The sequence below is a fragment of the Muntiacus reevesi genome, chromosome 2 (assembly GCF_963930625.1).
Source record: "Muntiacus reevesi chromosome 2, mMunRee1.1, whole genome shotgun sequence".
NCBI classification, from domain to species: domain Eukaryota; kingdom Metazoa; phylum Chordata; class Mammalia; order Artiodactyla; family Cervidae; genus Muntiacus; species Muntiacus reevesi.
The window spans coordinates 30,228,651-30,244,061 of record NC_089250.1 but is presented as its reverse complement, the minus strand read 5'-3'; the positions used below and the strand labels follow the sequence as shown (position 1 = coordinate 30,244,061).

The 15,411-nt window shown below is 40.4% G+C and overlaps 1 protein-coding gene across 1 annotated transcript in view; it reads right to left on the bottom strand.

Moving 5' to 3' along the window:
- PTER (phosphotriesterase related) overlaps positions 1 to 14,320 on the bottom strand; it is a 71,977-nt gene extending 57,657 nt beyond the window's left edge. The window contains exon 1 of the mRNA XM_065921171.1: positions 14,191 to 14,320. The gene's annotated coding sequence lies outside the window, so the exon portion shown is untranslated. The remainder of the gene's footprint in view (positions 1 to 14,190) is intronic.
- Positions 14,321 to 15,411: the final 1,091 nt, after the last annotated feature.

The following is a 15,411-nucleotide window of genomic DNA, read 5'->3' as shown; positions in this document are numbered from 1 at the left end:
CCTCCTGAATTTTCCTAGTTTTTCATAATCTGTCTTTATGTTGACCTAAGCCATATAGAAATTATCAATTAAGAACAAATTAGAACTCTGTGACTTATCAAATGCACTACTCATTACTAAACAGAGATAAATGTTAATGAAGCATTTGTAGTGTTGCAAAGAATCTGAAAATTTTACTATAGAACTATCCTGCAACTGATATATGCAGAGCATAAACCCTGCCAAATACTATTCTCTAACAGCAAAATATAGTTTCCTGGGTGACATGTAAAATCGTCCAGTTTGAGCTGACCTTTAGAAAACAAAAACTTATCAACTAGATTCTCCTGGATAAGAAATAAATCTCGCAACTTCAAGGGATGGGAAGAATGAATAAGTAGGTTTTTACAGTATTGTAAAAAAAAAGAAACATATTTTGAGGGATAAATTGCATATACTATGCATAGGAAATAGTCTGAAAGAAAGAAAATACCCAGAGGTGCTAATAGAGGTTATTTCTATGGGTAGAATTTTTTTAGTTAAATTTCTGTTGGAGTATAGTTGATTTACAATGTTGTATTCATTTCAGGTGTACAGCAGGTGAGTCAGGCATACATATACATATATCCACTCCTTTTTAGACTCTGTCCCCATACAGGTCATTACAGAATATTGAGTAGAGGTCCCTGAGCTCTACAGTAGGTTGCTTTTTTTTTTTTAATTTTTATTGGAGTATAGCTGCTATGCTTGCCTGGTGGCTCAGAGGTTAAAGCGTCTGCCTGCAGTGCAGGAGACCTGGGTTCGATCCCTGGGTCAGGAAGATCCCCTGGAGAAGGAAATGGCAACCCACTCCAGTAATCTTGCCTGGAGAATCCCATGGAGGGAGGAGCCTGGTGGGCTACAGTCCATGGGGTCGCACAGAGTCAGACACGACTGAGCGACTTCACTCACTCGTAGCTGCTATGAGGGTAGAATTTTTTGTCGTTTTCTTTTTCTTCCTTTGTGCTTATCTGTTTTGTTGGATTTTGAATGTGGATTAATTGTACCATATTTTTTAAAAGATTACTTTTAATGGCAAAAACAAATTGCTTTAGTTTCTTGTGTTGAGGGAGGTAAGGTACTCTCATGCCCACTTCAAAATAAAACCAGAAGGCTTCAAATGTTACTTGATGGCAGTGATAGAAATGGGAGCTGCCTTCAGGGTTCTTGGGTCCTCATGTGGTTCTTCATTACTTTAGGGGGCCAGCAAGGGGGAGAAAGTCTCGGGAGGCCACTTCAAGGTGAGCTTTCCCCCTGAGTAAGTGCTAAAGGGCAGAACTGGAAATGGTTCTAACCATTCCTAAACCTCTGCGTGGCATGCATTCCTTCCCACCATTTTCATTTCTGGCTTGTATGTCTCCGTCTTAAATTTAAACAAGCGTTGCTTTCAGTGTTTAATTACAACTTAATGGAAACACTACTTGCATTCAAATTAGCTTTTCGTTTTCACAACACGAATGTGCATCCAAGTTATTGTGTCATTATAATCTCATGTTATAATGGCTTCATAATGCAAGTCCCTGCAGAGTTGAATTACTAGTTTCCTATGGTAATCACCCATCACTAGAATATCATAATCACATAAGCACAGTCCCCACATGCTTCCACTGCAATCATTTTGACATTGTAAGAGCATTTTAATAGTATTAGCATAGATTCTCCAGAGAAATCATCTCATTGTCACTACATTGCCATTTAAGATTAATTGTGATGGAGCCCTGTCATTGTGATATGAGAGTTTAAAAAATATTTTTTAAAAAAGTGACGCTTAGCAGTAAAGCATTTTACTTCTCAAAAGGTCAGTGCATTTTACAGGAAGGTTGGCCTTGAGACCTTTAATTGAAGAAATTTCCTTTCACAGGAGGTGAGGCTTTAGTTTTCGTTGTTTCTTTGTGTTTGTTCAGGATTCATACAACAGTAAGAAAGGAGGTCAGTTCCCTCTCTGTGCTACAGAAAGGAAAAGCAGACGGTGTCCCTGTCTTTAAGGACTTTGTGATTTAGTCAGGTTTATGGCCAATTACATGCAGTATTAATACTCTCATGCTAATTTTTAAAAGAATTTTTTTTTTAATGTGGCCCATTTTAACATCTTTATTGAATTTGTTACAGTGTCTTTACCAGCTGAGCCACCAGGGAAACCCAATGTTACAATATTGCTTCTGTTTTATGTTTTGGTTTTTTTTTGGCCATGAGGCAAGTCGGATCTTAGCTCCCCAACCAGGGATCTAACACACACCCCCTACATTGGAAGGTGAAGTCTTAACTACTGGACCATCAGGGAAAGCCCCGTATGCTAAATTTTGAAGTCACTGGTGTTACATACCTATGAGAACAACCACACAAGGTGCTCCTGAAAAGAAAAGGTTTGCCAGTTATTAAAGGGTCAGACAAAGACTGTGCGGCAGGGCTGGAGCCCAGGTTATCAGCCTTCCCCACAGTCCAGCTGGCATCTTTGAAGCCCTTAACCCCAGGAAGAAGGAAAGCCACCCGAGACACTAGTAGGTTTCACGGCCACAGCCCCACCCAAGGATGAAGCAAAAAGAGGCTGTGGGCATGAAAGCGCTCCTCTGCTGGGATCTGAGGAGAGCATGGAAGCTGGACCTTGATCTTTCTCATTAACAGAGGGATGAGCAGAGATGGTCTGCCTAAGCACCGCATCAAGGCTCAGAAAAGCACCTCCCAGGCCCCGACCCTCTCCTTGGTTTGAAGCCACAGGGTAAACTGACTGTGTGTGTCAGTGACAAATGGCATGTGATGCAGAGCCTGGCAGGGCACTGTGTTCACTGGAGGAGCCTCTGATCTTCTCTGGAGACGCTGGGGGGGATTGCAAACGGGTTATCCTAACTCGCAAGGAATCCTCCTCTCTGCTCAATGTTCAGTGAGAGTCAGCTCACAGCCAGCATTGAGCGCGGTGACAGGCCTGTGGCAGGCCTTCTAGAGATGCTGACGGATGGAGGAGTTCATTATCGTGGCTGCAGAGAGTACGCAGGCTTCACGGCTGCTGCGGGTCTGAAAACGCAGGGGGCAGATGTAGAATACGGACTCGCTGGTCGCATTAACGGCTGAGGAATTACCAACTGGCCATGTCTCTTACATTATTAAAGATTGCCCATTTCTTAATGATAGCAAATATCAGCATTCAGAGGGCTCATGGTCACTCATTTTGCCTTTTTTGAGTTATATGTGCCTGGGAAATCTCAGAACTATGCCATGGCTCAGTTTCCCAAAAGAACTAATGACACTCTTAAAATTGGAGCGCAATGAGATACAGATGTGCTTTCTAGGTGCTCAAAGCTGCTTTTCCTGACAGGCTGTGGAGCAATATTATTACATAAACGAAATTAGCTATCCTTCCTTTAGAAGTGATTTTTAATTTCATAGGTGAAGTCTATGGCCCTCGATACCCTAATGTTCCTTGAATTCTTACATGGGCATCACATGACATTCAACTCTTTCTCAGGCTGTTCTTCAGAGTAACTCTTGTCATATACTTTTCATTATGAATTCATATCAAAAATTACTGATTACCTTTGGTTATCAGTTTTCTATTATTTTATTATTAGACATACTGAGATTAAAAAATCAGGAACTCAGGGAGATTTGAATCCAAGAGCACTAACCATAAGAACAGAAATTTTATTTATCACGGGGCATATACTGACATCTTGATGCTGCTTAAAAAATACCAGTTTCCCTCTCTTGTTCAAATGTATTGAAGGTAACAGACATCATTCATGATAATATGCAGTTGGTTAATCTTTTGATACAAACAAAAGTTAGAAGCTATATGATATCACTTATATGTGGAATCTAAAATATGAACATATCTGTGAAGCAAAACAGACTCACAGACACAGAGAACAGCCTTGTGGGAGCCAAGGGGGAGGGGGTGTAGCAGGTGGATGGACTAGGACTTTCGGATTAACAGATGCAAACTATTACAATAGAATGGGTAGATAATAAGATCCTACTGTAGAGCACAGAAAACTATATTCAATGTCCTGGGGTAAACCATAATAGGAGAGAATATGAGAAAGAATTTATATATATGTATGTATGACTGATTCACTTGGCGGTACAGCAGAAAGTAACACAACATTGTAAATCAACTATACATTGATTTTTTAAAAAGCTAGAAGCTATATAATATCTTAAGTGCCATCAAAAGTTAATGCTAACGTGCTGTATTCCAAAAATGGAAGAATACACACAGATGGGACAGCATACTACTTTATGAAAATATCACTACTTCCCAAAAAGAAAGAAAAGCTAGAAATTTACCAACTACATCCATGTTACAAAAAAAAAGTTGACTTGCTCTGAGTGTGTCTTTGGGTAAATCACTTAGTCTGTGGGCCTGTTTTCTCATTAATAAGACAAAGGAATAAGCAAAGTGATTTCTAACATTCCTTTCAGATACAACTTCTATGATTCTATGTGAAGTAGCATTCAAAGAACTGTAAACTGGTTTTGTAGCCGCCCGTCCAAGAGTTCACTGTGTTTAGATGTTAAACAAATGGGGATATAAATGTAGGAGAAAATCAGGTAAAACACTGCTGTGCAAGGAACATAAAAAGTATTGATCTTTCTAGTTCTTTTTCTGATTTCCCACCAAGGCAAACCATCCTATAACAAACTATATTATAGTATTCACTGTTAACTTCAGATTATTACTAGCAAATGAAAGAAAAATATTTTGCTACCCAGATGATTACTTTTCTATGGTCACCCTTTATATTGCTTATGACTAAGAGTAAGATAAAGGCACTAGTATAAAATAATGGTGGTGATTAGCCCTCAGATAAATGATGCTGACTGTCTAAACTGGGACCCTCAGTTAAGAACTAGGCTGCACAGTAGGAGGTGAGAGGCAGGTGAGCAAGCAAAGCTTCATCTGTATTTACAGCCATTTTCCATCATTCACATTACCTCCTGAGCTCTGCCACCTGTTAGATCAGGGATAGCATTAGACTCTCATAGGAGCATGAGCCCTACTCTATGTGAATCATACTGAAACCATCTCCCACCTCACCCCACCCCACCTCCACCCTGGGTCTATGGAAGAATTGTCTTCCATGAAACCAGTCCCTGGTGCCAAAAAGGTTGGGACTACTGGTCTAAGCAACTGAAAACTTTTGGCTCTTTTCCAAGTACCAGCTAAAATGATCCATTACCTAAGTATATGTGTACAATGATACATATGCATACATAGGTAATTACATTTTATATTGTTTTCAGAGTTTCTAATCATCACAGTACAGGTGCAGAAACTATTCTGAAAATGACTGTGTGCCAACTTTTCAACTAAGAATTATTTTACTTTTTAGTGGGCAGTGAGATAAGTATAAAAAGTCAACTTACTTGTTTTTTGTCACTGTTTTCAGAAAGTGTCAAGTGTAGTCACTCAGTCGTGTCCGACTCTTTGTGACCCCATGGACTGTAGCCTAGCAGGATCCTCAGTCCATGGGATCTTCCAGGCAAGAATACTGGAGTGGGTTGCCATTTCCTTCTCCAGATATATACTCCACTGGTGTTCAAATTGATTTTAGGTGATATATGGACATTTTAAAATGTTTAAAAAAAGTATTTACTTATTTTAATGTATGTTAGGGGGAAAAGTAATAAACACTGCAAGCCTGTGATTTCAGACATGTTTGCTTAGGATGAGGCCAAAGAAAATCAACGGGTTGGTTTAAAGAAAAATATTGTCAGTAGTAGGGAAGGTAGTACATAGGCATAGCAAACACTCTTATTTTTTTAGCTTATTTTTAATTAAACCTTTTATTTTATTTTGGAGTATAGCCAATTAACAATGTTGTGATGGTTTCAGGTGGACAGTGAAGGGATTCAGCCACACAGATACATGGATCCACCTCCCCCAAACCCCCTCCCATCCCGGCTGCCACATAACATTAGGCCGAGTTCCCTGTGTTGTACTTTAGGTCCATGTTGGGCAAACACTTTTAAAGATGATATGAGAGTGAATCAAATTTGATGAATACCAATGAATGATGAATTTACTCATTCACTCTGATGAACATGATACACAGAGAGTTCAAACCAGGTACTCTGTGATAACCTAGATGTGTGGGATGGGGTGGAAGGGAGGTTCTAGAGGGAGGGGACATATGTATACCTATGGCCGATTCCTGTTGAGGTATGGTAGAGACCAGAACAACACTGTAAAGCAATTATCCTCCAATTGAAAATGAATGAATTTTTAAAATGACATTTAACATCTCTGCAATGTCTTGTAACACATTTAATTTTTCTGGTCAATAAGGAAATAACTCCTGTTCTGGAGGTAACATCCCCACAACACATCAGAAATATAATCTTGACTTCTAATTAGTCAGAGAAAGTTATTATCCAGTTTTAATTCTCAGACCTTTTCATTGATCCTGTAATTGACATTATTTTAAATGATGTGGATATAAAAATATAAATGTGATATTATATGGTGTAAAAAAATATAGATCGAGACATTGTGGTCAGACATAGTACAACTACTTAGTAAGCTTCCAATTTTGATAGAATAAAACTCTAAAGTTTTAATGCATCACTCTTTTTAGAGAAACAAGATATAAATAAACTCTCCTTTAGTGACAGTGTTGTAAAATCATCACATTATATAGGAATAATTCATGAAAACTTGGGCTTCCCTTCCCTGGTGGCTCAGACAGTAAAGTATCTGCCTGCAATGCGGGAGACCTGGGTTTGATCCCTGGGTTGGGAATATCCCTTGGAGAAGGGAATGTCTACCCACTCCAGTGTCCTTGCCTGGAGAATCCCATGAACAGAGGAGCCTGGCGAGCTACAGTGCATGGGGTAGTGAAGAGTCAGACATGACTGAGCGCTAACACTTTCACTTTTCTTAACGAAAACTTATTTTAGCCAAAGTATTACTAAAAACAAAAATAAAAATAAGAAAGTGGAAACAGCTTCATCAGATAACACAGTATCCTTACATAATGCCTTATGAAAACTCCACATTAAAAAAAAATTGCAATTCTGATTTTTAAAAGCAAAATAATTTAGAAACTAATCATTTTGACCTCACTGTGGCAAGAATACGTAACAGCAAAGGCCTGTGAAATATCCCTAATGCTAGAAACTGTATATGTTCTTGTATATATTTTAAATCTAACAATTAAATGACATTCAGTAGGCAAGAATATATAGAACTATGTAGAATCTGCACAGAGACTGTTTAAACTTGAATCTCTTAGCTTGACATATTTTAATTTTTCCACTGAAATACTCTGATAGACAAAAAGTTAAAAAGACAATACCTGGGAGGAATGAAGAAGGTCAGAAAGGAACATCGCAACTGGATCTGCTGAAATCCTCTATTTCCCTGGACACATAGCAGGGCAGATACAGCTGTAAGGTCAAAGTCTCCATCATGTCTGTACTTAAAACAGAATCTTCACTACTTATGCACTCAGCTGCTCCCAGATATTTAGTTCCACAGGAGAAAGAAGAATACTTGCAAACTATTCTTTCCTGGTTGATACTGGGGCAAGTTCAAAAGAACACAGAAGCCAAAGGGAATCAGTGTTAGGCCTTAGATCTGCACTGGAGGCCAGTGGCCCCTTCTGAAATTCCTGTGTTGTGTGAATTTGTGCCATGGCAAATGGAGGCTCTGAGCTTAAAAACTGAACTTGGAGAAACTACAGCCTGGGAAACTACAACTCATAGAAAAGCACTGACTCATGAAACGATAGACGTGCCATAGACCAGGGAGTGATAAATAAGAACATGTGTCAAATAATCTAGGCTAAAACTAGCAAAGACGTCCTTGTAGCCTTTCCTGGGTAAAGGTTTCTAGAATACTTTTCTATGGAACGACTGGTAATGAAAACCACATTCTACCTATGTGTGTATTCTCTTATGTAAACATGCATACCTTACTGTTCAAATTTAATCTCTCCCTCTAAATGTGATCCTATCAAATTTTGCATTACAGGAGAAAGAGATATATATCTATGTATATATAATTATATATAAAGAAGAAATGAATTATATATTCATGATTATATGATTATATAATTGCATACATAATTCATTTCATCTTTGAAGAAATAATTCTCTTATTTGAACTTATTAATATGGACATTTTAAAAGTTTACAAATGTAGAAAGTGCAGTGTAATGAACCCCTATGTATCATCATGCAGCTTCAGCAGTAATTCCAACTACAAGCAGTTTTTGAAGAGAAAAATAATGTTTCACAGCTCATGCAAAACCATTCAACCAATTATCCCAAATATTACTAACATACTTTTATAAACCCACATGACAATCCTCTAAGGATTTCTGGCTATCCGTTTACTGCAAAAGACATTTTTAAAAAGAGCTTTAAAAAAAAACAACAAAAACTACAACTCTGTTCTGAAGCTGAACATGGTGGTTTTCCAGTATCAACTCTAGTATGCATGGTCGATGCAGACAGGGCACATCAACATCTTTGAGCTTTTCATGTTCCCAATGTTTCTTCAAATAGAAGAGCTTATCTAACTTCCTCTTGGTTCATCATCTTTCTTCAGAGACTCTTCTGCTTTCATGGACATTTTCAGCTGATAATAAGGAGGCAGAGATTCAGAACACATCTTACAGCAGAAGCACAAGATGTCACCCTCTAGGGAAAAGATGTGTGATAGGACCAAAGTGTATTTTATATCCTGTTACCCTTTTTGATGGCGTAAGTATGCAGACTAGTCAAGGCATGTTTTTGATTCAGAGAGGATATTTTAGGTTAAAAATATGTGCTAGTTGTCATCACAAATATCTGGATGGTGATAGTTCAGATGGCAAGATATACTTGCTTACATGTATTTTATGGTTAACAGCTTAATACACTATGTAGAATTCATCGAATCATGTTGCTTTGATTTTCATCAGTTCAATCTTTTAAGTCACAAACATAAAGCTCTCCTCCAAGTAATGTTAAGAGGTTCCTGAACTGAGCAGACTCTCCAAAAATTTGTAGTTATCACTTGATTGCTCAAATTTGATAATTTTTTTAAACCCTCCAAGAATGGTAGTTTCTAGAGACCATTGGGTTTCTCTGGAGGTTCAAACAGTAAAGAATCCACCTGCAATGCAAGAGACCCAAGTTTGATCCCTGGGTCAAGAAGACCCCCTGGAGAAGGGAATGGCTACCCACTCCAGTATTCTTGCCTGGAAAATCCATGGACAGAGGAGCCTTGCAGGTTGTACAGTCCTTGGGGTCACAAAGAGTTGGACACAACTGAGTGACTAAGCACACACGCACATACAGAGACCATTATTACTGTAGCCTGGCCTGATGGGCTGAATTGTACCCCCTCTAAACATTCTTAGGTTCAAGTCCTAACCCCCACTGTTTCAGGATGTGACAGTATTTGGACATAGGGTCTTTAAAAAAGGTAACTATGTCAAAAAGAGTTTGTTATGGTAGGTCCTACTCTAACAGACTATTTCATGTAGTTGGAAGAAAAGATTAGGACACAGAGAGAAGACCATGTGACGATACAGGGAGGAGGGGGTAATGAACAAGCCGGAAAGAGAAACTTCAAAAGAAACCAAATCTACCTACAACTGTGATCTCGGACTTCTAGCCTCCAGAAAAATGAAAAAATCAATTTCTTTTGTTTAAGTCACCCTGTGATATTTTGTTATGCAGCCCTAACAAACCAATACAGTCAGTAATAGAGGTCGTGTAGTCCAAGCCATGGAAGTGGCCTTTAATTACACCAGGGGGCTCTGGGTCTATCAAGTGAGTAGAAAATTTGTCAAGAGTCTGGCCAGGCATATGCAATATAATCTAATCCTTTTTGACAAATGTTGATGCCAATGAGGTGACAGCTCAGTGTATAGACTGAGAGTAAATAAATCATTATTGCAGTTATTTGTCAGGGCTTAATAGAAAAGCTTGCTGAAAAGTTAAGCAGATACCACACACAACAGATGCGGCAGCAGTATAATTTGAAATACCCCTGAACCAGGGGATCCACTTCATATTTCCATAAACTTCACAGACCAAGAATATGACATCTAACTTTTCAGAGACATAAGGAATGTAGTAGATGAGACCTAGAAAGGTGACAGAATAAACATGATAACTTTGAGACTGTAGGAAAGAAAATACTTTAAATATTCCAAAAATCAATAGTATACAAGTTTGAAAATAGTAAGCAATATTAAGAAAGACATATTTTTTGGTACACAAAAATACTAAGGATTTTGTGGTTGCAGTGGACTTTCAATTACACATGGAGCATTAAATTCATAATAATATTTACCAATAGAGTCTTCAAAGTGTTTTTAAAATACTAAATAATTACCCAATTAAGCCATTGCGAGATAAGCTGTCATTACTCTAGATTTAGTGGAAAGGACTAATAATTATTATTTTAACAGTTTCTGTGAAGAAAGACTTGGTGTTTACTGAACACAACTGTGAGACACAGACCAGCCTTTTAGTGAACAGGGAACAGAAAAAGCAAAACGTTGATTAGATAAGTGAATTCAGAGGAAGACAGAGACAATTAAGAACTAAAAACCATGACCACTGAGAACAGAGAATTTAATATGCAAAACAGAGACCAAAATTGGCAGAAAGCCACTTATGAAAACTGCCAATATTCAGTGTGGCCGACTGACAGTGGGGGATCTTTGGTCATGCCCTGAACAACATAATTCATCACACCAGTGCTCAGGGCAGTCATGTCCAAGCAATTTATCATCATCATATCATTCGTCTGAGTAAGAGAGGGGGAGAACTTTGATTGTTAACCTCTAGGGAGACTGAATTTATAGCCAACATCCCTAAGAAGGCAGCATGGCTCTGCCCTAAGCAAAATGCTCCCTGCTTTACTTCTGTTTAAGTCAGAGGAAAAGAGGGAACACGTTGCTTCCTGCATGGGGAGAGCAAAATCTAGGTCTGATCCTGTTAGATCCGAAATAAGGAAGCAAGGAGATGATATTTAAAGTATTGTCTGAGGCTGCTTTAAAAAAAATTAGAAAGTAGTTAATGGTAAGTATAGATGATTCATTTCAAGTATCCCTTGGTGACAAAATAATTTCTGCACTGCATCCATTGATATAACTACATTTGGAAAGAACTGTCTCTTAACAATCAATCTGTGAACCATCCTCTATATTGGAAAACTTGGGAAGAATGCTGAGATTTTAATAATGTATTTATATAGAAAAATACATTTATATTTTATAAATATATAAAATATATTTATATATTGTAAATATACATTTTATATTATATATTTTAAGTATATAAAATATAGTTATATTTTATATATTTATAAATATATCTGTATCTAGATATAAAGATATATAAACTGCATTTTTCAAAATGAAAATGACAACCTTAATTCCTATCCCTTATGGTCATTGAAACTTTACGTACTTTACACTTTGACACCTGCTGCCCTTAGAGAATGTGATTAAACATCTAAATGCTGTCTTTATCACCTTTGATTAAAATCACAAAGTTGACTTGAGTGTTGTGGAAACAAGTCTACCTGCTATCTCATGTGACAGTTAAAGGAACACTGGTCACAATAGCACACTTCTTACAGAACCTTCCCTCTTTTAGGCTCCCAAGATATCTGATAAGCTGGAAACCAGTAATCCCTGGAGGCATGTGGCTCAGCCCTTACCTGAGTGTATTAGTCAGAATAGGCTAGGTTATGCTGATTTAACAAACAAATCCCCAAAGCCTGGGGCCTAAACCCAACTGAAGCTGATTTCTGGCTCACACTGTGTCTAACACAGAGTGTTGGGGACTCTGCTGGTTGTCTTCATTCTATGTTCCAGGCTGACAGAACAGCCACTGTCTAGAAAACCAGTGGTCACTCTGGCAGAGGGAAAGAGAGCGGGGTATGCCTCTCATTGGCTTTTAAAGCTTCCACCTGAGAGTGACACAGGTCACTACACTTCTATTTAATTAACCAAAGCAACTCCATGGCCATGCCTCATTGGAAGGGGACAGAGAAGTAGATAACAGTTAGGACTCCCATGCTGAGCAGGCAGAGACAGTTGTACTCAGAGATAATGGCTTCACGAAACAGGTCGTCAGAACCACAGAGCCAGTTTATGCCAGATGACTAAGTGGGAGCAGATATTTTATTTTTCGTCTTCCTTTTTTTTTTTTAAGTGAGGGAGGAATGTCTATGAATGAGAAGGCTTTTTTTAAATGAAACATTTTTAGAAAAACAGAAACCATTAAGAAACAGAATAATGCCATGTTCAGTATATGAAAAACATATTCAACAACCATCTCAGGTTTTCCTATTAACAGTGATGTTCATGGGCAGTACACAGCTTAAGGACTTCTCAGCAGGGTTACTGTTTGGTTCACTGGGGTATTTAAGACATGTAGAAGAAAGATTCCTCATATGGTAACACTTTAAAGTAACAAGAATGGATATTTTCCAAGATCAGAAGCTCCTCCCATTCTCTGTAGTTCATTATTTTGTCTTCAGGCTTAATTCTGAGAGCAACATCTACAAGCCTTACATAGGGGTCCACTGCCTACTACAATACCAGGTATCTTAGGGCCAAGCGCAAGACTAAGAAGGCATTAAATACATAGGGATAGACTTTTCAAGACTGTAAATGATCTGTTGTTCTTTGCTCCGATCTGGGTCAAATTTTAACTGTGCGCACTGCAAAGTGTATAAGGAGATCAACCAGTCAATCCTAAAGGAAATCAACCCTGAATATTCAATGGAAGGACTGATGTGGAAGCAGACACTCTAGTACTTTGGCCATCTGAGGCAAAGAGCCAACTCACTGGAAAAGACCCTGATGTTGGGAAAGACTGAAGATCAAAGAAGAGGGTAGCAGATGATGAGACGGTTGGATAGCTCAGTGGACATGAATCTGAGCAAACTCCAGGAGATAATGGAGGACAGGGAAGCCTGGCATGCTGCAATCCATGGGGTCACAGAGTTGGACACGACTTAGCGACTGAACAACAACAGAATATTTATTTTAAAAAAATCTACACTACATATAGTTTAGTCACTTTTATAACAATAAAGCGGCATCTAGCCTTCACAAATAAACACAGCATTTCATAAAGTAGAACTCTTATCCTTTTTAAAATTAAGTTGCTATCTTGCTATCAACAGTCAGTCAGCTGTCTGATTTCTTTTTCTTTGCCTCTTGCACTGAGATTTCTTTTTGAAGGGCCTTGGTTATTTCTGGAATTACATCAGGCCTTCAGGATAAGAGCTGTACACCCCTCCTGCCAATGTAAAATAAAATGTAACTGGCCAAGGAGGAGTTCTATTTCTTAGGGGTTTTTTCTTACTGATATTCATTCTATATGACAGTGAACGTGACAGATCCTTTAGGACAGGAGTCAGTACTTGTCAGTTTTCTCCACTGGAGAAGTGATTTAAGGACGAATAGACTCGTGTGTCTACATATGGAGGAAGTTCTCTAAACGTCCCCCCACCCCAGGTGTCACTGCACCTGAGGAGTCTTCAAAATATCATATCGCGGCTGTAAATACATGATCATATCCGCACTGAAGAGTATCTGGAGTATCTTTACGATGGAAAGACCATGACAGTAAAATAAAGCGGCAAGCTGAAGCAGGCCCAAGGCTTAGAGGTATGATTTCAAAGCTTATAAAGGAGAACAAGCGTGGAATAGATGACCCTGATGCCAGCACAGCTGCCCAACTACGACCCCAGAGCACTTCTGCTCACCAACCCTGAGCTGGAGCCACGAGGCGCCCTCGGCCTCGCTCTGCGCGGGACTCTGCATCTCGGGTTTCAAGCTCGACTTTGCAGGACTTTAAACTTCGGGACTGAAGAAGGAAATGGAAACTCCAGTATTCTTGCCTGGAGAGTCCTAAGAACAGAGAAGCCTGGCAGGCTACTTTACATACAGTCCATGGGATCCAAAGAGTCGGACACGACTTAGCGAGTAAACCACCACCACCAGGCTTCGGGGCAACAAGCCACCGGCAAGCCTCGACCAGCCTCCCAGGCCTCCCGCAGCCTCAAGATCCCCGACTTTGCAGCTTCCCTGAGAGCGCTAGGAGAAAGGCAGCAAGAAGCCAAAGCCGTAGGGACTCCTGCCCCAGGCGGGACCTCCGCCGCGGTCCCTGCAGGAGTTCACACGCCCAGCTCTTCAGCGACCGCACCCTTCCTACCGGGCCCACAGCTCCCGCGCCCGCTCCGGTTCCCGGGCGCCTTCCCTCCACTCGCTGCGCGCTGCCTTCTCCCTGGGGACCCTCTGCAGGGCCAACTTCCCGGGTCTTTGACTAGTCTCCAATCCCCGCCCACTTCACCCTCCGGTCTAGTCTTCTCCCCGCCCTACGGCCCTGACCGCGCCCACCTGCCCTCGGCCACGCCCACCAGGCGCCCGTCGGCCCCGCCCCCGACCTTAGACTACTCGCAATGATGTTGGGCCACGCTCCAGACTCGGCCACGCCCAGCAGGTTTCTGCCAGGCCCCGCCTTAGGCCCCGCCCCCGCCCCTTCCGCCTCCAGGCTATTTGCGCTCAAGTTCGGGACGCTGGGCCTTCTCCTGAGCAGTCAGAAGACTTACAGTCTGAGAATCCGCTCAGCTGCTGAGCTAAGAACCCACTTCCTCTGCACAAGTCTGTTGTATCCGCCAGATATTCTGGAAGGAGAGGGTTCTCTTTCTAGTTCAGCTGAGTCTGAAGGATTAGGAACTAGAGCCCCCAGGGAGAAAGGAAGCAGTTGCATTTACCCCAGATCCCAGTTCTCCGTGTCAAAGTCTGGAACGGGAGGCCCTAGAAGCTATTTTGAGTTTCCTGCAAGGACAGCAAACCAGCGGGAGTGCACTGGCAGTTTGATGGCAAGAACAGAATTTGGATCAGCATCCTGAATACGGACAACGTTGAGTTTCTTTTTTTCTTTTTCCCTCCCAAATGATTTTTAAAATTGTGGTAAAATATACATAACATTTACTACTTTAAAGCATACTTAGGTGGCATTTAGTAAATTCACGATGTTTGACATCAGTTTATTCCTTCACTGTTTCATGTTCATGGGCCTGAGGCATCTCTTCTTTAAAATGAGAGTGATGCTGTGAGCCCTGGCCCAGGCACTTGATGTGACCAGATAGGCTTCCCTCGTGGCTCAGATGGGAAAGAATCTTCCCGCAGTGCAGGAGACCAGGGTTCGATCCCTGGGTGGGGAAGATTCCCTGGAAAAGGAAATGAGAACCCACTCCAGTATTCTTGCCTGGAGAACAGTATTCTTGCCTGGCAGGCTACTGTCCATGGAGTGGCAAAGAGCCGGACACAACTGAACGACTCACATGAGCTCTGGCCAGGCACTTGATATGACAAATAGGCTTTGTGAATACTTGTGAGTCAGTCTAGGAAACAGACAGTGCCGAGAGCA